The sequence below is a fragment of the Heliangelus exortis genome, chromosome 4, assembly GCF_036169615.1.
Source record: "Heliangelus exortis chromosome 4, bHelExo1.hap1, whole genome shotgun sequence".
NCBI lineage: Eukaryota > Metazoa > Chordata > Aves > Apodiformes > Trochilidae > Heliangelus > Heliangelus exortis.
In genome coordinates, this window is record NC_092425.1 from 14,237,515 (window position 1) to 14,258,139 (window position 20,625).

Consider the following 20,625-nt stretch of genomic DNA (forward strand, 5'->3'; position numbering starts at 1 on the left):
CATGTAATAGAAAAACAGCAGTGAAAAATTCAACACTGTTTTTTCTAAAATGAAGGAAAAAAGATGATCCTCGATGAGATGTTCATCAGCTTTTAAATACAAATTCCAGTGATGTGCTATTTTGAGCTAAAAGACAGAAGTGTAAAATACCCCACATACAACTATTATGATCTTCATTTTACCAGCACTGAAGTCTAAAATATAAGCAAAGCACTGTATTTTCTGCTAATATTCTGGAGGCATTTTTAAATTGCATTATTGTAATGATAGATAGTCTATAAGTTTATTGCATATGTTGGCACTTGAAGAATATTTCCACTCTGCTAAGTAAATTAAAAAAATCTTTCCCCAGAATTCACTGCAATCAAGTGCATAATTCAGGGTAGATTATTTTAAAAACATTTCTTTGATTAGCTTGGGTGTTTGTTTTTTTGTTTCAGAATCCCACAAGTCATGTTGCAGATGACATGAACTGGCAGATCACTACCATGCTCAATGCACCAGCATCTATAACATGTTATAAACAAATCCAAAAAAGAAAATGAGATTTTCAGAACTATTAGGACACATAGCACTTTAGGAAACTAGATAAATACTTTACTATTAGGACTAATGACATCTAGTGAATGTTGTTCATCTTCAGAAATAGTTGTTTCAAACAATGTTGTAGGTACAATTTTGTACATATATATTACTTCATACATGACTAATGCTATCTTATGCTTAGCAAAGCAAAACTGTCATTCTGGAGGAGACTTTGCAATAATTCTTAACAGATATTTCATGACACTGTAACATAGTTTCTTTTACTGTGAGTACAGGAAGGAGTTCAATAGTCTTATTTGCATAGGGTGCATATGGCACCTTGTTAAAACTTGTGAGGGAACACTAACAATCACAGATTTCAAAGAAACTTGAGTCTCTATTATGATGCACTGAAAACTGAAAAAAAATTTATTTACATTGAATTTTTCTTCTTATGCAAAGTTTAAAATTGAAGACTCTTTACACGTATTTCACTTTCATAAACTGAAATGTTAAGTTTAAAAAAATGAGAAAATACAAGGCCAGTCTTAAAAGTTGATGCGTTTTTTTTTTTTAATAGCAAGAGAAATTAGCAGGACACTCACTTATCTGCAATTTTATTATTAAACTAGAATGCAAGATTAACAATTTCAGTCTTTGTATTTTAAAGGTACATGTTAACAGGCTCTATCTGGTAAATTGCATTAGCAATGGCATATACATAATTATGCAGTTGAAGATATAGTTGACTTTGTCTGTACTCAGTGCATAACTTTTTCATCCTCCAGTAACTGTAACAACCTAGTTTGTGCTGATTGCAATGTTATGGTATATTTTAAACCAGGATATTAAAAAAAAAACAAAACCATAACAAACAAACAAACAAAAAAGCAAGCTTTCTGTTTCAATGAACAATATTTTTCAATTTTCCAGACAAAACTGAACTAGTTTAATGAGCTAATTCTACATCATCCAGCTACCATGAAAAATTAAGGAGTGATTCATTAGAACTAAAATTACTTTATTGGATATTGATATTAGTGAGGGAGATCCACAGGAATCCAGAAGAATACACAGAGTTGTTTCTAGTGGTAAAGGCCTTGACAAACATGTATTCTGAAATTTATGAGACAATCTTTGCAGGACATGTCAAAAGTCAAAGTACTGAAAGGCAGTGACATAAGTTTTCTTGAGCTGCCATACTTCCACCAAAACAAAACTGCTAATCAGATGGTCCAGTGGACCTCTACCATGGGATTATTACAACAAACTCAGTGAGTTGAAACTCTAAAATTTTATTTCTACATTCAAGTATGTTATGGAAAGGCATTTTGCTTCATTGCCTCCATTTTAAATTCTCAGCATCCCTGTTTCTGGAACAGCAAGTCCATTACAAGGAAAAAAGAAAAACAAGAAGAAAACACCCCTATATTTGTGTTTATTAAAAAAAAAAAAAGAAAGTTTTTTGTTAACATTCATGGTCAGAATCAGAATAGTTTATCAGTTATGCATGCTCAAACTAGCTATACACAGTTGAACCTTTGTTCCCTTTGTGCACTTGCAGAATATCTCTGCACACAATGAAAAACAATTTGGAGAATGGTCATTTCACAGAAGATGTAAGGGCAGTCACATTCCACCCATCTACCACCTAAATTGCACATGTTTGGGGTCAAGGAACAGAATTCTTATACTTCAAAAACTGTTTGATCTTGAAAAGAAAATCATTACATGCTCAGTTTCTGACTTCATTGCCTGTTACTTGGATGAACAGTTAAAACATAAATTAAAGAAGTCATCTTTTGGCAATATACCACCTGGTATCCCAAAAGTACGTAGGGTGCCTGCAGTTCCTATTTGCCTTTCAGAAATTAAAAAAAAACCAAACCAACAAACAACAACAACAAAAAACAACCAACAAACAAAAAAACAACCAACCAAAAAAAACAGACAAACTTTTTTTTTGCAAATTACCATAATTTTTTTTCAATATACTGCATAACTACGTGGGCTTGGGTTTTTTTTAAAAATATCAGAACCACAGTTCTCCTTAAAACTGCTACTATTAAGTCTTTCTTTTACAAAAAATTATGATCTGTCCGTAAAGACTTACATTGCTAAAGAGATTCATTAAAGAGATGCAATAAAAATCAGTTTAGTTTTTCAAGCTTCACTACAACTCTAAATTTTGTTGATGTGTTTAGAGGTACAGAAAGAAATAGAAGAGAATCCAGCTGTTAAGCCAGCATTGCCAAGTTCAGTGTTTAAACCATATCCCTCAACACCATATCTACATGTCTTTTAAATACCTCCAGGGATGGTGACTCCACCATTCTTTCAATATAGACATTTTTCCTAAAGTTCCATCTAAACCTCCCCTGGTGTAACTTGAGGCCACTTTGTCTTGTTTTATCACGTGCTACTTGGGAGTAGAGACTGACACCCACTTCACCACAGCCTCCTTTCAGGTAGCTGTAGAGGGCAATGAGGTTTCTCCTCAGCATCTTTTTCTCCAGACTAAACAACCCCAGCTCCCTCAGATGGTCCTCATAAGACTCATTCTTCAGACCCTCCACCAGCTTTGTTGCCCTTCTTTGGACAACAAGATATCATTTCTATATAATTATGAGTTTTAAAGTAACTTGCTTCTTATTTCTTGCTCACGTCATACACTCTGGGACAAAGTGATATATTTCAGATTTGCATTAATGATTTAGATCTTATATTGATTCTATATATTATGCATTATATAACACATACATATACATAATATATACTGACAAAATTTGATGTTTTGGCATTTATATAATATTTCTATCTAAATGGATTACATATTTGTAGAGCAGTTGCTTTTAGTTTTTTACTGTATTTTTATTTTTTATTTGTTTCGTGTAATAGTGAAAATACTGAGTTTTAAGCATTCAGAAACTTTGCAGATCATTACATCTGAATAAATTAATTACTACAGTTATTATTTATTTATGCTCTTGTTCATTATGCTCTTGTTAATTGCATGGGTTATTATATAAAATATATCTTTGGATAATGGCAGACAAGTGGGCTCAAGGAATGTCAGGATTAAACAAAAGGTTAAAACAGTTAAATGTGGTAATCAAAACTATGTTTCATAGGAAAATGCTGAATATACAAGATCTTAAGCATTATTAACACATATTTTAATAAATATTTTGTAACATGAGAGTTCGACAAATACAGAGCTTCAGAGTACAAACAACTTAGTCTTTTGTATTTTTCTGCTACTGCTGTTTGGAAAAGTGGTTTAAAAAGTTCTACTTTAATCTCCCAGAAGGAATATGTATGCATTTATGAGAACTTTTGGAAAGCAGGAGAGACACGACGAGGAGGATGGTGTGTGAGCCTTAACCAAAGATGAATAAAGCATTAATCTCATTTTCTGTCTCGCAGGAGAATTCTTGCAATAGACTGAAATTTAGGATTTGAGATTAGCAGCTGCACAGGCGGAGTAGACAGGGGAGAGGCCAGCTTTGAAAGCAACACGCCACGAAATGAGCAAGTGTTATTCAATTATATTTGACAATTTCAGTGAAATGCTATTTCTTCTTGGGTTTGTCACATCACTAAGGCATCGCCCAAACACCAGTGAAGGGAATTTGCCTGTGCTGTGAAAGTTGAAAAAAACAACTTTCAGGCAGATACATTGCTGATCCTTACAATGTTTTCCTGTGTGTGTTTGTTCATGAAGAGAATATAAGCTCCACATATTACAATTACTGTATTACAATACAGCTCTTGTGTGCCTGCACATAAGACAATGATTTACTGTAGCAGACAGTATTTTAGGCTACGGAAACTTTAGCCTGGATGATCTAGTGCTCATCAGTTGTATCTTGCCCTTGAAGCAAGAGAAGTTAAAAACTTTAAATAAGAAGAATGTAGATAACAGACATAACAAGACCTTGGCGAAGAGTAGAGTAGCACATATTCTGCTGATTAGGAAGATGACATTAACCAATTAGAGGAGGCTCTGCTTTGCATGAACAATTTGTCGTAACCTACCTGCTTTAGGTTCTAAACAGGTGGAATGACCAGTTATGAAATACCACGGAACAAGTCTGTATGCATGGACAGATAATGACAGTATAAAAGTAAAGATATCTCATGAAATAAATGCTGATGCTCAAAGACCCCGTGGCGTCAGTCATTATGCATCACCGCAATTTACATGTTGATTGGTATCATCATGAATAAACAGCCATTTTCTAGAGATCTTGTGTGAGCGCCATCTGACATCTTTTGGTCTTCTGAAAATATTCAAGTGTTAAGTAATTTTTAAGGCCTTGCAGAAATACGATGTGTTTGCATCCTATGTTGCACCACTCTAATGATTAAAAATTCTGTATTCTGTATGTCCATTTTACTGTTAACCTACCATGTCAGGGGTTGCCATCAAGCAGCTATTAATCAAAGTATCCCTTGTGTTTCAAAAAACCTTGCTCCAATTTCTTATTTGCATTAAGCAGTGATGTGATACTGTAAAGGAAGGCAAATACTATAAATAACTACATATGATTAAATTGGTAGCCACTGGTAGAGGCTTAAAGTATAAGTAAAGGAACAGAGAGAAAATGGACAAGTCAGTGTATTCCCCTCAGTCCCTTGACCTCCTGAGTCAGAAACTGTAGCTGGCCATCTTTTCTAAGATCTGCTGATGGACTTTAGATCCTTAGCTTTGTCTGCTTCCTTTTTTAATTTATGTATATTTTTTATTTCTATAACATTACTTGAGCATGAAGAGTTTCACATCTTTATACACATATGACAGTGTTTGGAAATCTGATTACTTTATTCACTTTCATTTGCTTTGCTCTCTCTTCACACAGACACCAATCTGTACCTCTGAGTTTTCCTGATTCTTTCTCTGTACATTCCTTATTGTGTCACTTTTTTAAAAGGAATTTAACTGGAGAGTAATGCAGTCTTCAAGACAACAATGCACGAAACACGTAGACATCAAGACATTTTCCCTTTCAGTTGATATTCCTTCCCCAATAATTCTCTTACTCTATGATATTTTAATATACACATAATTTAAACTTCAAGTGATAATCTGTATTTTAATTTTTGATATATTTTATATATTATGTATATGTCATATATTATATGATATTATATATAAATATATATCATGGGAATCTTCGGTCATTCTCTGGCAGCCTTGTTTTATTTGGCCATACTTTATTTGTCATAAAATCTAAGAAGACATTGTGTGAAGGATGTGGAACAGATAATAGGTATTCCTTATTTCTCACTGTACAGTAAGTTCTCCACTACCAAATTTAGATCTTCTTTTCTGGTTCTCAGAAAGCTATTTCATCTCATTATTTAGCCCATTTCCAGAGCAGTCTTGAATCTGGTGCTCGCTGCATTTTTCACGCTATTAACTTCTCTCCACTTCCTTTACTCCTGAAATTTTTTAATAAATTATTATCTGTAAAAGTATTCCTTTCTTCTGTGAAAAGTTTATTCCTTAAAATTCTTAGGTGAGGAAAACTACTGGAAGACCTGTACCTTCTGAACTTGCAGCTGGAATATCTTTGGGCATCTCACTTCATGGAGGTTAGAGAATTGAGACCATAAGGTCAACCTCAAGCAAGCAACCTTTTCTGGTGCCCTAATTTGTAGATTGAGTTGCTGTTTTATCATCTTCTATTCATGAAATTTCCAAAATCATTATTGTACTGGACATCTCTTTATAACAATATTTACTTGTGTATTCAGCTTGCAAACATTTATATAGAAACACTTAGTTTTGATTTAGTTGTCTTATAAGGGTATATATATTTTTCAAGCTGACTCTCACCACTGGGACAGAGGAAAAATATACCATTCAAACCAGAATCACAAACAAGAAAGATTTAATAATGATTTTCTACAGAACCCATGAAGCACAAGTATGAAATATTTTGTTTCATTAAAGAAAATACTACTTGGTAAGATTATACTTGGTAGAATCTTGGTAAGATTCACAGTTGACTAAAAGTGTAGTCACTGAATAAATTTTGTAAAATGCAATCAGACACAATTTAGTCTGCCCAGAAGAGCAGCTGGTGCTAATCTTCTAGCCTAGAAACTTTTGGACTGTCTTAAAAATGGTTTATGCTGCAAGATGCTCAGTTATAGTTAAGTCAATATTTTATTTAATTTAAAAAGGGCAAAAGATCTTTAAATTAAATATCACCCCTTTACTTCTCTCAGGCTATTGATTTTACAGCATTAAACTGTTTGTCTTTTCAAATCTGGTAGTTGATGCTGAATAATACTGAATATTTCTATTCCACTCAAACCCTCAAATTAGTATTAAGAATGGGGAAGAGATCCAAACACACATCCAGAGTACAAGGCAGACAGTCTTATGGACACTGTATGTCCAACCTCTTTGAACTTCAGCTATCATTAGTAAATTCTGTACATTCTACTGTAAGCAAAGGCACCTTAGGCTGATACACATCAGGACCTGCACATTATTATTTCATATGCATATACATTACAGATATTTATAGTATCTATGTTTGATGCACACTGCCTGCTTTATCTTAAAACTAATTACAGTATTACCATTAGTAAAAAAGGGATAACTGGTTTGAAACTAATCACAGAATTCCTTTCAACTCTTGAGAAAATGCAATGTGAATCTCTCCCTTTTCCCTCCTGATAATGCTATTTGCCCTCGCAAGCTCAATATTTTGTGAAAAACAAACCAAATCCTGCTTCTGATCCCTTCCTTATGAATATCTAATCATGATTAATCTATTGTAGAATACCATCGAGAGTGCTTCCTCTCAAAGTTTATTATGCTTTCTAAATCTTCACAGCAGTTCATTGGTAATGTAAATTTTGTTCTCTGCCTGACTCTTTCTTTGGAATTGTTAGACTGGAAGAGATGTTGCTATCCTGAGAGCTTAGGAAATATATATTAAATGCTATTTTACCTCTCCTTAATGTATAGAACATCTAGTGTACTGAAAAAAATCTAATTAATGAAAACTGGCTTAACCAGAGTTTACAGTGAAGAGTAAAAACATATCTCTAACTACAAGAATGACCAATTTTAAAATTCATATATATTTAAAATTAAGAAATTTTCCACTGTCAAAGAAATTGTTTCCTCAATTCCTCAGCAATTACACTTGTTCTTGTTACTAAACTGTGACTATCTAGGATATTTGGCATTTAGAACACAAGCATAATTCTTTTGAAAATACAACCATTCCACCCCAATAAACTGATTTAATCATCTTAATGTACATACAAAGTATAATTAAATTAAAATTTAAATACTGGCTAGAGCACTGCATTCCTCCTACTTTTAAGAGAGGTGAAACATCAGGTACTAACCTAACATTATTTAAAAGATCATTTCCAACATAACAAGGAGTATTATTGAATACATCAGGAGACATCAATCTATGTCTTTTAGAAACTATTAAACTGAGGAAAAAATAATAAAATTTACTAATTTTTGTGGATCAGAAAAAAAGCATAAGTTATGCCACCATATTCAGTGGTTTTAGTAGGTTTATAATACAGCTACAATAGCAGATATAAACCATGCTTCATTGCCTGTGACCTCGAGGACTTCCTTGTATCTACGGATGGATGCAGACACCTATCAGAAAAGAGTATCTCGCCACCCTTTGTTGAAATGCTTTCATATACCATTGTGGCTCAATGGCAGAAAAGCAAACGAGGTATTTTCTGTCTAAACAGAGCTAACTATGTATTGCACCAACTTCGAACAAGTTTTAGCCACCAGTAGGTCTTTTCGCATGAGCCTGCCTCTACTGCACTACACACAATTGCCTCCACATTTTTATGCACAGTCTGTGTCCTCAGAAACCTCATAACAAATGTTTCCAAGCTAACACACCAAAAACTGAGTTGTTACAAAGTAATCAAAATATTGGATTCTCTCTACAAATGCAGATATAATCCATACCTATCAAAGTTTATGTTGCGTTAAAACACTACATGGAAAGCAGGTCGTGACGGCAGCGCTCTCCACCACAGCTTCCCGCCAGCTTTCACACACAGCACACCTGATGCTGTCACCCTCCAGTTTTCCTCCAGAAGCAGCAGCCACCCTCTGGAGCCACCCTACCTTAGCCACGTACAGCAGGTTTAGGGCTTGCTACAGCAAAGCACAGTGCTGCCACAGCAGCTGCTTTGAGCAGCTACGGCCACTGACTGCAGGCACACTCTCTCCCATCCTGCACTCACTGAAAAGAAGGCATTTCAGAACAGCAGGAGTGCTGCTGACAGCTCATGTGCTGGAATACACAAGCAGAGAAGAACATTTTTAAATCTCAGGAAAAGCCCTCACCATGCCAGATGAATCCTGCCTTCTGCTAGCTCCTGTCCATCTCTTTCTCACTCCTTTCTTGATCACTCCTTCCTTGATTTAAATCGCAAAACTACCACACTGCACAAGTGGAGACTGGAGCACAGGCCCTTGTACTCCTGGCCCTATACTGACACAGTCTTTGTGACTATAAAGGCATCAGGTGGCTCTGGGATATATCTCACAGAGCACCTCTGGGACAAGGGGGACCTTGCTGGGACCTTGCCTTTTCCTGTTACTCTCTCTGCCTTCACTCTCCTTGTACTTCCAGGTGCCGGTGGATAACAACAGGAGACCAGGCAGCAATTGTCCTTAGAGGGGGGAAGCAAGATGCCTCTGCCAAGAGGCTTTCTAGAAAAGCTTCTTTGGAAATGATGTAAAGCTTACAGGTGGCTCTCATGAACCCAAACACAAGTGACTGGAGTGTGCTGAGGGCATTTCTGAAAGCTCAGAACACCTGCAATATGGGTACACCAGAGACACGTAAGTGAAATCTTAATTTTTCTGTTAATTTTATGCTCTGACTTTATCTTACCCTTTGAAGTGTATTTATTTATTTAAAGGATGACACCAGAAGTCTTCATGTCAGTGACCAAAGTTTCAATGAATTATAATGAAATGAGAAATTATAAATATTAAAACTTTATGATGTTCTTCACAATATCTCACAACTGCTTTGTTGTGCAGTTGTGAAAACAGAAAGCAGAACAAAATGAGAGTACTGTACTTCACATACTTCACAGAAGCTTTCTTAAATAGAAGTGAGCTTTGCGTGTTGATCTATCTTTTTCCTAAAATTCAGGAAACCGGTGTACTTACCATCACTTATGCTTACAAGTGCTAGTTTGGGGAAATTATACTATCAGCAAGGCAGTCTTTCTTCTGTCATTAAGAAAGATTGTTACAGATAGTTCTTCAATATCCCAGAGAACAGTTTATCACCACGTAAGAATCTAAACCAATGGGGATTCAACTGCTTTATGTTATAAAATTGGAAATATAATATCTGCCAGCTTAGAACTCAGGCAAATATTTTGGTACTGTTAAAATTTATAATTTTTTTAAAGTATCACCTTACATACCATTGTTTAACTGTGTGCTCTCTGCATGCTAAAAAGAGAAATATTTTAGTTTTCAAGTTTTGTATTTTGTCTTCTTAAATAAAATGCTGTAAATTTTAATTAAATACAAGAAGAAACATCTGTTGACACGTCCATAGTAAACTGTAGACCATTTTTTTTAGCATTTTTGAGCAATTTTCTCAGCCTAGAGAAGGCAAAATAGCCACTCAAGGTAAAACTTTTTTTAAAACAGGCAAACTGCTAAATTAAAGACTGAAATTCTTCTACATTTGCTGTGATAAGCTAATCTACTGCTCTTATTCACCTCTTTTATTATTCAACAGGATTTTAGGGCTTGGTAGGACATTAGTTACCAAATAAAATATTGAAGCCTTGGTTTTAATGAACTTCTTGAATTAACACTAAACCAGGATATACCTATCATCAATTCAAACTACCTTGACAATTTAGGGAATCTTTTTCTGCTGAGTAAGTATTCTGGTTTAATATTATGACTTTATCCCATTACTTCTGTGAAACTTGCTCTCTTGAAATGTGCCAGCCAACAGGCAGTGAAAGGGTTTTTTCAACATAGAAAAGTCAACCCACTTGGAGATTGTAGCTCAAGACCACCATAAAATTGGCAAAGATTGTAACAGGGAGGTTTGAGGTTTTTTACCTCTAAGAGGGTTTGAAGTAATACAAGTATAAAGCAATAGAAGTCATAAAAGGACTAAAGGAGGGAACCAGGTTTCTTAAATTTCAAACACATAAAGAGAGAAGGTAGGTAGCTTGCAGCAGTGGAAGTAGTGTTACAGCAGCCTTCACAGCACGGGAAGATAGCTGGAGAACATATCTGAAAGAAATGTAATATGGAAAAATCTATGATCTGTAAGGAACCATGGCCTCCCTCCTTAATCACAGATGAACAGTTAGCAGAAGGACATGGGTCCACCTTGGTATGTTGGAGAGGATTATATGGAACAGTACAAACACTGATAGGAAATGTCAAACGACTGAAATCCGGAGAATAGAGATGCATGCAGATTTTGGGATCACTGGATGAAACGACAGTTCGATCAGTAACCAATTGGACTGATGAATGTTGCAGCTATTTAATTAAACAAGGACCTTCTGTAGCTGAGGACAGTCTGTCCTTATCAAGATTAAACCAAAAATACATTTGCCCTCCAGTGTTCTCCCCCCATGCGTGCATAAATATAATTAAGTCAAGTACAGATGAAAACCTAACTTAACTGAAAACATGAAAACAACTCTAAAATTCACCTTTATGTTGGGTCAAGAATTTTATCCTAATTGAGCTTATGTGACGGTAGCTCCGTTAACTAAAATGAAGGAAATGTATTGTTGCTTGGCACTGTATTTTAAAAATAATTATTGTCTAATCATACAGGTGCAAAAAAATACACAAACATATCAAAGTGTTCTGTTATTTGAATGGCTAAAATAGCTGTAGGCATTTTTCTTTCTTTTTAGCTACTGTGGAAATTTTTTCCTCTTCTTTTCTCCTTTGCTTTTTAACTTGTCTCTCTTTCTTCTTTCATGCCACAAAGGTCTACTTTCTTCATGAGCATGAATTCAGCATAATCAGAAAGAAATATAGAAATATTGCACTCATTCTATCAGTCATAAAGCTGACTTGGGTTACTAGTGCAACGTATACTGTGTTCAAAAGCTTTCTTAGATTCATCAGTTGAGTCAGATGTGTGCTAGACTTGCTTCATTTGGACATTAAAATATGAGTGGATAAAAGAAGGATCTTCTATCCTATGTAAAATGAAATTGACTGAGCATGAAGCAAACATACAGACTGAGATTTTATAGAACATAAAAACCTACCTTACACCTGATGAAAAAACCCTGATGAATATACTGAACAATGAATATAGCCAATAATTTTTTAATTTATTGTGACATCTTGACTATTTATAGTAAAAGTTAGTGCACCATTATTTTTTTAAATCTTGCATTGTTATTTCTAATAGAATAAAGTATTTCTCTTATTGCATGCTCTCTATCCCATCCACTAGGGTCAGAACCTTAATTTCCTGCTATGGTTTAATTGCATTACATTGTTTTAAAGAATTTTATTTAATATTGTTTTATGGTCCTCTCACATATCTACTAGACAGAGCCTTCCAAGTGGATACTCAAAAACTGACATTAAGTGAAAAAGAAAAACCTTCTATGTCTTGATGAGCTTGTGACTAAAATGTATTATGAAGAAAGATTTTCAATAATTCATTAGTTTGTCATTTCTAAGAATAATGGAAGGGGAATAAAAGAAAACAAAGGAGCAGCCAGTGTATGGTGATGAAATTGTCGACATGTGAACTGCATTAATTTTGTCTCTTCTTCACCACCACTTTAGAATATATTAACAAGAAATTGTTATATTAATTTGAAGAAAAGATTGTTTTGGAAAGGCAAAAAACAAGGTAAACAACTTGGTTAATTTATACAATAGAAATACAGGAAATAGGTAATGTAAAATTCACTGGACCTATGTTTTGACCATACATGCTTTCACCATGGCTTAGGTACAACCACCGACACTCCATATCACATCTGGTATGAACCGTGTGTATAGCAAGAGCATCTCATCTCTCTTTTTATATAAAAGCATTGCTCTGAAACTCCACCATCAAGAGTAATCACCCCACCTCCCCGAGATGCGGGTTTGTGCTCCCTTTTTCATCCTACCCTGACACTGTTCCCAGTTTTTGAGTCAACTGCATGGACTCTGTAATTGTCTAGGACACCTCTATGAAGCACAACACTCTGACCAGGAGCCAGGAGACTGCTGAACGTGGTGTCCCTACTGTTCAGCCACAAATGCCAATCAATCAGATAACTGGTGGTGAGTGTCCAAGGACTGCAGCTACACACAGGCCCTTTATTGATGAATCAGTTACTATCAGCATGAATGCATCCTCAGTGCTGACTTAGGTAAGCATGCCTACAAAATTAGAATTGAAAGTTCTTCTGGCCTCTATCTGTATTTTGAAGGTCTGGCAATGCAGTAATTTCAAATTTTTCTTGTTTTCCATGTTATATTTTCTGCAAACTGCCACTGATTAATCAAAACAGAGAAAGAGGTTTTTGAAAGTTATTTTGTGGAAGACTATATATGACTTTATACTGGATAGATTTAGCAAAGGACAGGTTTAGCTTATACCTAAGGAAGAAATTAGTTACTGTAAGGGTGGTAAGACACTGCAACAGGTTGCCTGGAGAAGTTGCAGGTGCCACATCCCTAGAAGTGTTCAAGGCCAGGTTGGATGGGGCTTCGAGCAACCAGGTATAGTGGAAAGTGACGCTGTCTGTGGCAGAGGGGTTGGAACTAGATGGTCTTTAAGATCCTTTCCAACCCAAACCATTCTATGATTCTGTGCAGAGAAAAAGGTTTTCATCTTTTACAGCACCACATGATGCAATCCAAGACCTACTACATTCATACTTTGCAGCTCTTACATGACTACTCAGCAGAGAAAAGAGCCTCAGTGGAGGCTATTCAGATCAAAGAAAGGCTCTTCTTTTTGTCTTTAGTTATTTTCATATTATGAAGTTTTATATAATCATTCTTATATTCTCAAAATATTGGCCCATGGTAGAAAAGCAGGATTACCCTGACTACAGATGGAGGGAAAAATCCACCTTTCTTTCCTGTCTTTAACATCTTAAACATACAATTGCATAAATGAGACAATCTGTATGTACAGTGAAGAGAAAGGACAATTTCTATCTTTCAGAGCAAGGCAGCACACAGTTCATCTTGATTAACAGCTGATTGCAAACCTAGATCAAGATTCCTCTCTTTGCCTTCTCCAAAACACAGGGCCTGGGACTAAGTCCTGTGGCAACAGAAATTTCCAGAGGGAAGGAGGAGTGCTAAAGAATAAAGATGGTGAATGCAGGGTACCAGACTGAAGAATCACATTCACTCTTCCTCTTGGTGGCATGTGGCATGAGATGAAGGGAAATGGGATAAGAAGGAGAGGGGATATCCTTTGCAGCAGTGCATAATGCTGAGATTGCCTAATTTGCAATAAAGGATTGGCAACACTCAATGCAGATACTGCCACCAGTGACTGCAATTTCTAGGATGAATTCTTACAAACAAAATAAAGCAGAGCCATTTCTGCTCTCTGCCAATAGATGGCTGCTTTGGGCAGTCTCCATGCATAAAGCTACCCTCAACTGATAACCTAAGCTTTAATTTGAGAGGTGCTGCTAGGTACTACTCCCTGTTCATGGTCCATAATGGTACTACAGCATCCAAGTTTCCCAAAGTTCTGAGTGCATAAAATAGTATCATACAATACATATATGCTGGGGGATGGGAGGGGGGAGAAGAGAATAGTGCCATTAAAGGAATACAAAATTATCCCTTGTTTCCACAGTTACTTAATGGCTTCCACCACCACCCATGGAAGTTAGCTTGGATTCACATCTACATTTTGCATGAATTCTGACTACTCTAAAAGTCAAAGAAAGATTCAGTTCTGGAAAGGGGATATTTTAAAACTACTCCTGAAGAACCATTTTGTAGAAAGCTAGGCAAACCAGTACTTTACAACTGCTTTATTTGGTTTTATTTTTTTACCATCATGGGATATCAGAACTGTACTTGGGAGGATAAATGAAGCTATAATACTACTTGCTTTCCAACAATCTCTTTCTAGAATAGCATTCCTATAAGGCTATCATCACCCACCTAAATTCATATTATATCGGGTAATTTCCCTGCAGGAAGCTCTGACCCAAAATTTAAAACCATGTTTAGGGGAGAAAGAAGGGAGGGGAGGGGGTCAGAGAAGTTACATGCAGCTCAGTGATGGAAGCCATAGGACTGTGCTGTTCTCTTGTCTTAGACAATTATTTTTACAGCCACAGTAACACACCAGCTCAGAAGTAACACAGTAGTTCAAAACAATTTAACAGTTTTACATAATTCTGAAGAAAGCTGTTTTGTTCCATGAGAGCTTAAGCTCATTTTAGTCCAAGATATTCCTCCACCAGGGCAGTGGAAGAAAAGTTCTGCCTCACCACTTTCTCTTATGAACACCATTGGTCAATAGAAGGGAAGACTGACCAAGGAGTACAACAGCATGGGAGGTATAGCAGTGGTCCCAACACAGATATAATTTCTCTTTATAAAACTTATAATCACAGAAAGCATTTTTTAAAATTAAATCTTTGCTAGTATTGTCAAATCTTAATTTCAGGATACACTGATATTTCTTAGCATTTTAATGAATTTTTACTGTTTTTTTATAATTTTTAGGTCTGGACAAGCTAAAGAGTGTCTAAACCAGACTTTTAAGTAAAACAGGTCATTAATGATAATATTTGTGTGGTTTTATGCATGACACCTACTTTCTCAATATCTTCACACAACACAGGAAAAGCACCTTCATTTTGCTAGACACAGAATGCTTTTAAATCATTCCCCCAAATCCATGGATTTGTGGACTGTCTGCAAAATGATGGATTAATATAGTTTAATATTTTTTACTTTCATTTTCCTGATGGATATCAGAGTCCAGTGAGGATTTATCTATTTAGCTGCAATGTGTGAAAACACAGTTTATTCTCCAATTCATGGCTTTACTTGCCCTGTTATGTCAAAGCCAGCATGATAAAACTTTAAATCGCTATCCTTAAAATATAATTGAAAAGCTGTTTAAGAAAGCTAAATACATAGGTATCTGTCTTCTATTGTGATGACTATAATCTTGATCCTGAATCTCACAACAATATGGAAGATGTTTCTGCTGTTGGGACTTTCAGAATTATCTAGACAGAAGTAATAGATTTTCATCCTGCAAACAACATCTTCAAAGTTCTATTTTTGTGTCATGAGATTATCTCAACTTGACATTATAATCATCCATTCTAAAGCATCATTTTAGGTTTGGGGGATTGTGTTGTTTAATTTCATTACATAACAGAAGAGGAAAAAAACTCATTAAATTGTGGGTTGTAACAGCCCCTGGTGAGCACCTCGTAATTTAGGATCCTTCTTTAGAAATAGAGGCTTTTAGCATTAATATTCTGTTGTTAGAGTTGCCCAAGGACTCTGATTCCATAGTATTTCCTGCAGATGGTCAGAAATTACACGTAGGCCAGGATGAAGAGAAGGAAGCAGATTTCAAAACAATACCATAGCCTCGTGTTGTTTTAGTAATTACCTATGGAGCTGCACATGTGGTGTCTGATTTATCTTTATGTATTCACTGATGTAAACTTGCTATGATAATATTAATGTAAATGTAACCATACCAGCTTTCAGTCAGTCTGAGGACACAGAAAAGCTGCCTTTTTTTTTTTTTCCTCCTTTTCTTTTTCCAAGTGTATTCCTACAAATTTTTTCCACTAGAATCTGGAAGACAGAAAAGTATCCACAATATCAGAAGTTTATTGTGGACTTTGCTCCTTTCTGTCTTTAAAGGAAGTAGCTATATCAGTATTTAACTGTCTTTTGATGGGTCATGAATTATGTTCTTCTGGTTTAGGATTATTTCATCCCTGCTTTCATTCTTAGCAGACACTATGATCTTTGGGAAAAAAAAAACCCAAACCAAACACATTTTTTCTAGTGAAATATGTCAGAGGTTTCTACCCCCTGCCTAAATATTTCACACTAAGCATAGTTAAAAGTACTTTCGAAATCTTTTTTTCTAAAGTTGTATGTACAATTACTTGATTTTTGTCTTCATTTTCCAGTCTGTTCTTTAATCCCAGTTCTGCCAAGTTCTGACCCTTCATTTGTGAGCAGTTATGTGCCATCTTCTGGGTAGACACGTATGTTAGTACAAGTCCAAAGGAATAGCAGGATTCTTTCTGTCCAGCTCCTGGAAAGTGCAGCCTTTTATTTTCTGTTCTCCATTTGCTGGTAACTTGAGAGACTAAACTCAGAAATGTATAAAATTAGAAATCTGTGGGTAACACTTCTGAAAAGGTACTTGTTTATGTTTGAAAACTCAAACCCACCAAATTTTAAAATTGTGATAATATCATAAGGGTTTTTTTTTCCCCCCTTTCTTTCTGTAAGGTATAATTCATTTTTAAAAATAATTTAATAGGAAAGATCCTTTCTCTGGATTGTTTTTCCACCACTTATAGCTTTTAACAAGCCTAAGATGAATATTTGTCCAAACATAATTTTGAATTGGGAAACTTCAATTCTGAAACTTCACTTCTATCACTCATTTTTGTAAACTAACCTTCACTAAACATTGCATACTTCTTCACCTTTTGCATTTGTTGACTGAAAGGTGATTTTCTCCTGTAGCACTTTTCTATTTCTTTATGTTTCAGTTACTCAAAGGAGGTATTTTAACTAGTAAAGTTTTACAGTCTACATTTTCTATTCCATGAAAGGCTGCAAGATTACTGTGTTAGAAATTGTTATAAATAATGAAGCAATAATTAACAAGTTAACAAGTAATAGTCTCCCTAATGAGCCATGACTTGTAGATTGGTGGAATTTAGCAAAGTTAACCTCAAAAATCCAGTGCCAGTGAGAAACCTCTAACCAATGCTAAAGAGCCCTCAGGACCATCAAAACTTTTCCTTTCTTAAAAACAGCAAGTTGAGTCTTACTGGGATGTTCATGGATATAAATCAGTGTGCCACAGCATCCTTTTGCTGCATGCCAGAAAAACTAAAAATTATGTTGAAAATCAAAAATATAATCAAAAGCCTAAAAAAATCGCAGATGTATGTGAAGTTTAGAGTGAGTCTTTCCTCTGAATCACAAAATGATCATGGTTGGAAAAGACCTCTAAGATCACCAAGTCCAACCATCAACACAGAACAAAAAAAAAGTTTTTTTTTTATATATATATATATATATATATACACACATATATATCTAAGTCCCTGATCTACTCATTTTTTTAATACCTCCAGGGATGGTGACTCCACCACTACCCTGGGAAGCCCGTTCCAGCCCCAGACTACTCTCTCAGTAAAGAAGTTCTTCCTAATATCTAGTCTAGACTTCCCCTGGTGCAACTTCAGCCCATTTCCTCTAGTCTTACCATTATTTACACCTGAGAGAAGAAGCCAGCACCCACCTCTCTACAACCTCCTTTCAGGTAGCTGTAAAGAGCAATAAGGTCTCCTCTCAGTCTCCTCCAAACTAAACATTCCCAATTCTCTCAACCTCTTTTCAAAGGACTTGCTCTCCAGACCCTTCACCACCTTGGTTGCCCTTTGCTGAACTCTCTCCAGCAACTCAATGTCTTTCTGGTAGTGAGGGGCCCAGAACTGAACACAGTAAGCATAAAGCAGAAGCTTACTTTTAAAAGTATAAATTGTTTAATATTAATTGTTTAAATTGTTTAATATTAATATAAACACTAACTCTTTTTGTAAGAACCCCAGTTTAATACTTAAATAAGTATATTTCTAAATTCTTTTATGTTTCAGAATTTCTACATACAAACTACTGTTCAGTTTATTCAAAAAAGAACAAAGATGCAAGACTTTCTGCTTATATATTAACTTCTAAGAGCTTCACAATCACATCTTTAAGTTCTCTTTCAGCATGAAAACACATGATAATTCCAGGAACAAATACTCAATTTATAAAAAGTACAAGACTAACTGTCAATTTTGGACCTTTTGCCTCCACAAGGAAAGCAGAGAATGATAAAACCAAAATTATTACACAAATTACTTCACACAGTTATGGAAGAGGCAGATGTAGCACAAATTAGTAAAAACACTAACTCATTACAGTTCACAAATAGATCACAAACTTTCATTTACAGTTCTTTATTAATATAAGAGCAGTTCCATCTCAGATATTGGGGTAACATGAGGGGTGGAGGGGTGTTGTTTTTTATATTGATCTCTAAGGCTTTAGAAACATATCAAAATTTCAGCATAACCTCATTAAATTTTTACATATATACCATGTATATTTTGACAAAGACAAGCATGGAAATCCTTTTTAAAGTTTACTTATGCATGGGAGAAATTACTGAGAGCCTTGAGCAGTAGATGAATGTGACTATCACACTGAAAACATATAAAGGAAAAACATATTAAAATATTAGATTTTTGGTCCGTAGGGGAACACCAATTTTAAGATCTAATGCCTGAAGCACTCTACTAATGCTTTAAATGAAACTTCAAGGTGCAGCTAACCTTCTCCCACCCCTCTGACTACAAGAGCATACAAATGTAGACCGTTCAAGTATTTTTGTGACAATAATTCTCTAAGCATAAAAGAAAATAATCAGACTATTATTAGACAGTAGAATAAAATGTAATTATAGCTAAGAAACATAGTTAAAATTCACTTGAAAAAATGCTTCCAGTTCAAATAATAATTAGCATATACAAAAGTTAAATCTCAGTTACTTATGTTTTTTTCTTTTGGTGTCCCAAGGAGAGAACTAAATCAACCCATGCAACTGTGTAGAACATTTTAGAGACTATTACTGTTTATCAAAACCAGCCTGTAGCTGGTAAAAAAATTCAAATAGAATTACAATTTTCATGTGCAAATACTACCATAATACTAATTAGTGATGAGTTTCAGAATTATATAAGAATATAAAGGTATTAAAATGGAAGACAGAAGGATAACATCTATGTCAGAGGAAAAAAAAAAGGTAAAGTTACTATTTTAACTCTCCAATATACTAGTTGAGATTAATTCACGTTAAAAGACATAAAAATTAAATGCAAAATATGACCAGTCTTCAAACTATCATAACCTGGTGCTGTATGCCTTGTGGTTTATTCTAAATAAGAGTTATCTCTTGCAAAGGACTTGGCAATATGGAAGACCAGCAATATGATGAACTGTATTTCAATTTGAAAAGCAGCACTCGATTAAAAACACCGATTTCTCACTGAAGATGAGTTTATGTCTAACCTTGGCTACCTCAAGGAGAGGGACATCCCATGCAACTTAATTCCATTTTACAAGGAAAAACCAAAGATACTGCCAGAAGGCACCTTTCTTTCTTCTCTGTAGCCTTCTGCTGCTAAAAGATGATGAACTAGATGCATATTTCCATCTTGAAACAGTGAAAAACGTCTCACTGTTAAAATGTTTCATTTTAATATCAGGTTTTGCACTCCTAGGAGTACTGTAAGGCTAAAGGAACAAAGTTTTATAAACAATATTGTCTTTGTGACCATTTTCTGACCCTTCACCTTGCACCTTACCTGAGTAATTACCTGGACAACAGAAAGAAAATCTTCCTTTACCAGAGGTAAACTAGACTGAGTTCAGCATAGAGAAAAAAGGGCATAAAATGAAATGTGAAGGTTCAGACTGGATATAAGTACTAACTTTTTCAGTTATTTTGGCCACTTTTCTGCAGTTTATTTACCTTTTCTTCATAAAGAAACATTCTGCATTTTCATGTATCCAATACTTTCATTACTTCTCTTTATTTTTATGGCTGAAAAGGCATGATCACGGAGCAGATCCTCCTGAAGGCTCCAGTAAGTCACATGGAAAAGGTAGAGATGGTTGGCTTCACCAAGGGCAAAGCATGCCTGACAAATTTGGTGGCCTTTTATGATGGAGTCACAGCATTGATAGGCAAGGGAAGATCAACTGATGTCATCTACCTGGACTTGTGCAAAATACTTGACACTGTCCCA

General features: G+C 35.2%; 1 protein-coding gene across 4 annotated transcripts in view; it reads right to left on the reverse strand.

The window, feature by feature from the left end:
• FSTL5 (follistatin like 5) overlaps positions 1-20,625 on the reverse strand; it is a 253,016-nt gene that overhangs the window by 227,234 nt on the left and 5,157 nt on the right. Inside the window, exon 1 of one of the 4 annotated variants that reach the window (XM_071743088.1) lies at positions 16,273-16,372. The exons of 2 other annotated variants lie outside the window; for them this stretch is intronic. The gene's annotated coding sequence lies outside the window, so the exon portion shown is untranslated. Of the gene's footprint in view, positions 1-16,272; positions 16,373-20,625 lie in introns of those variants that run through there. One more of the 4 variants, XM_071743085.1, reaches the window with a different exon arrangement.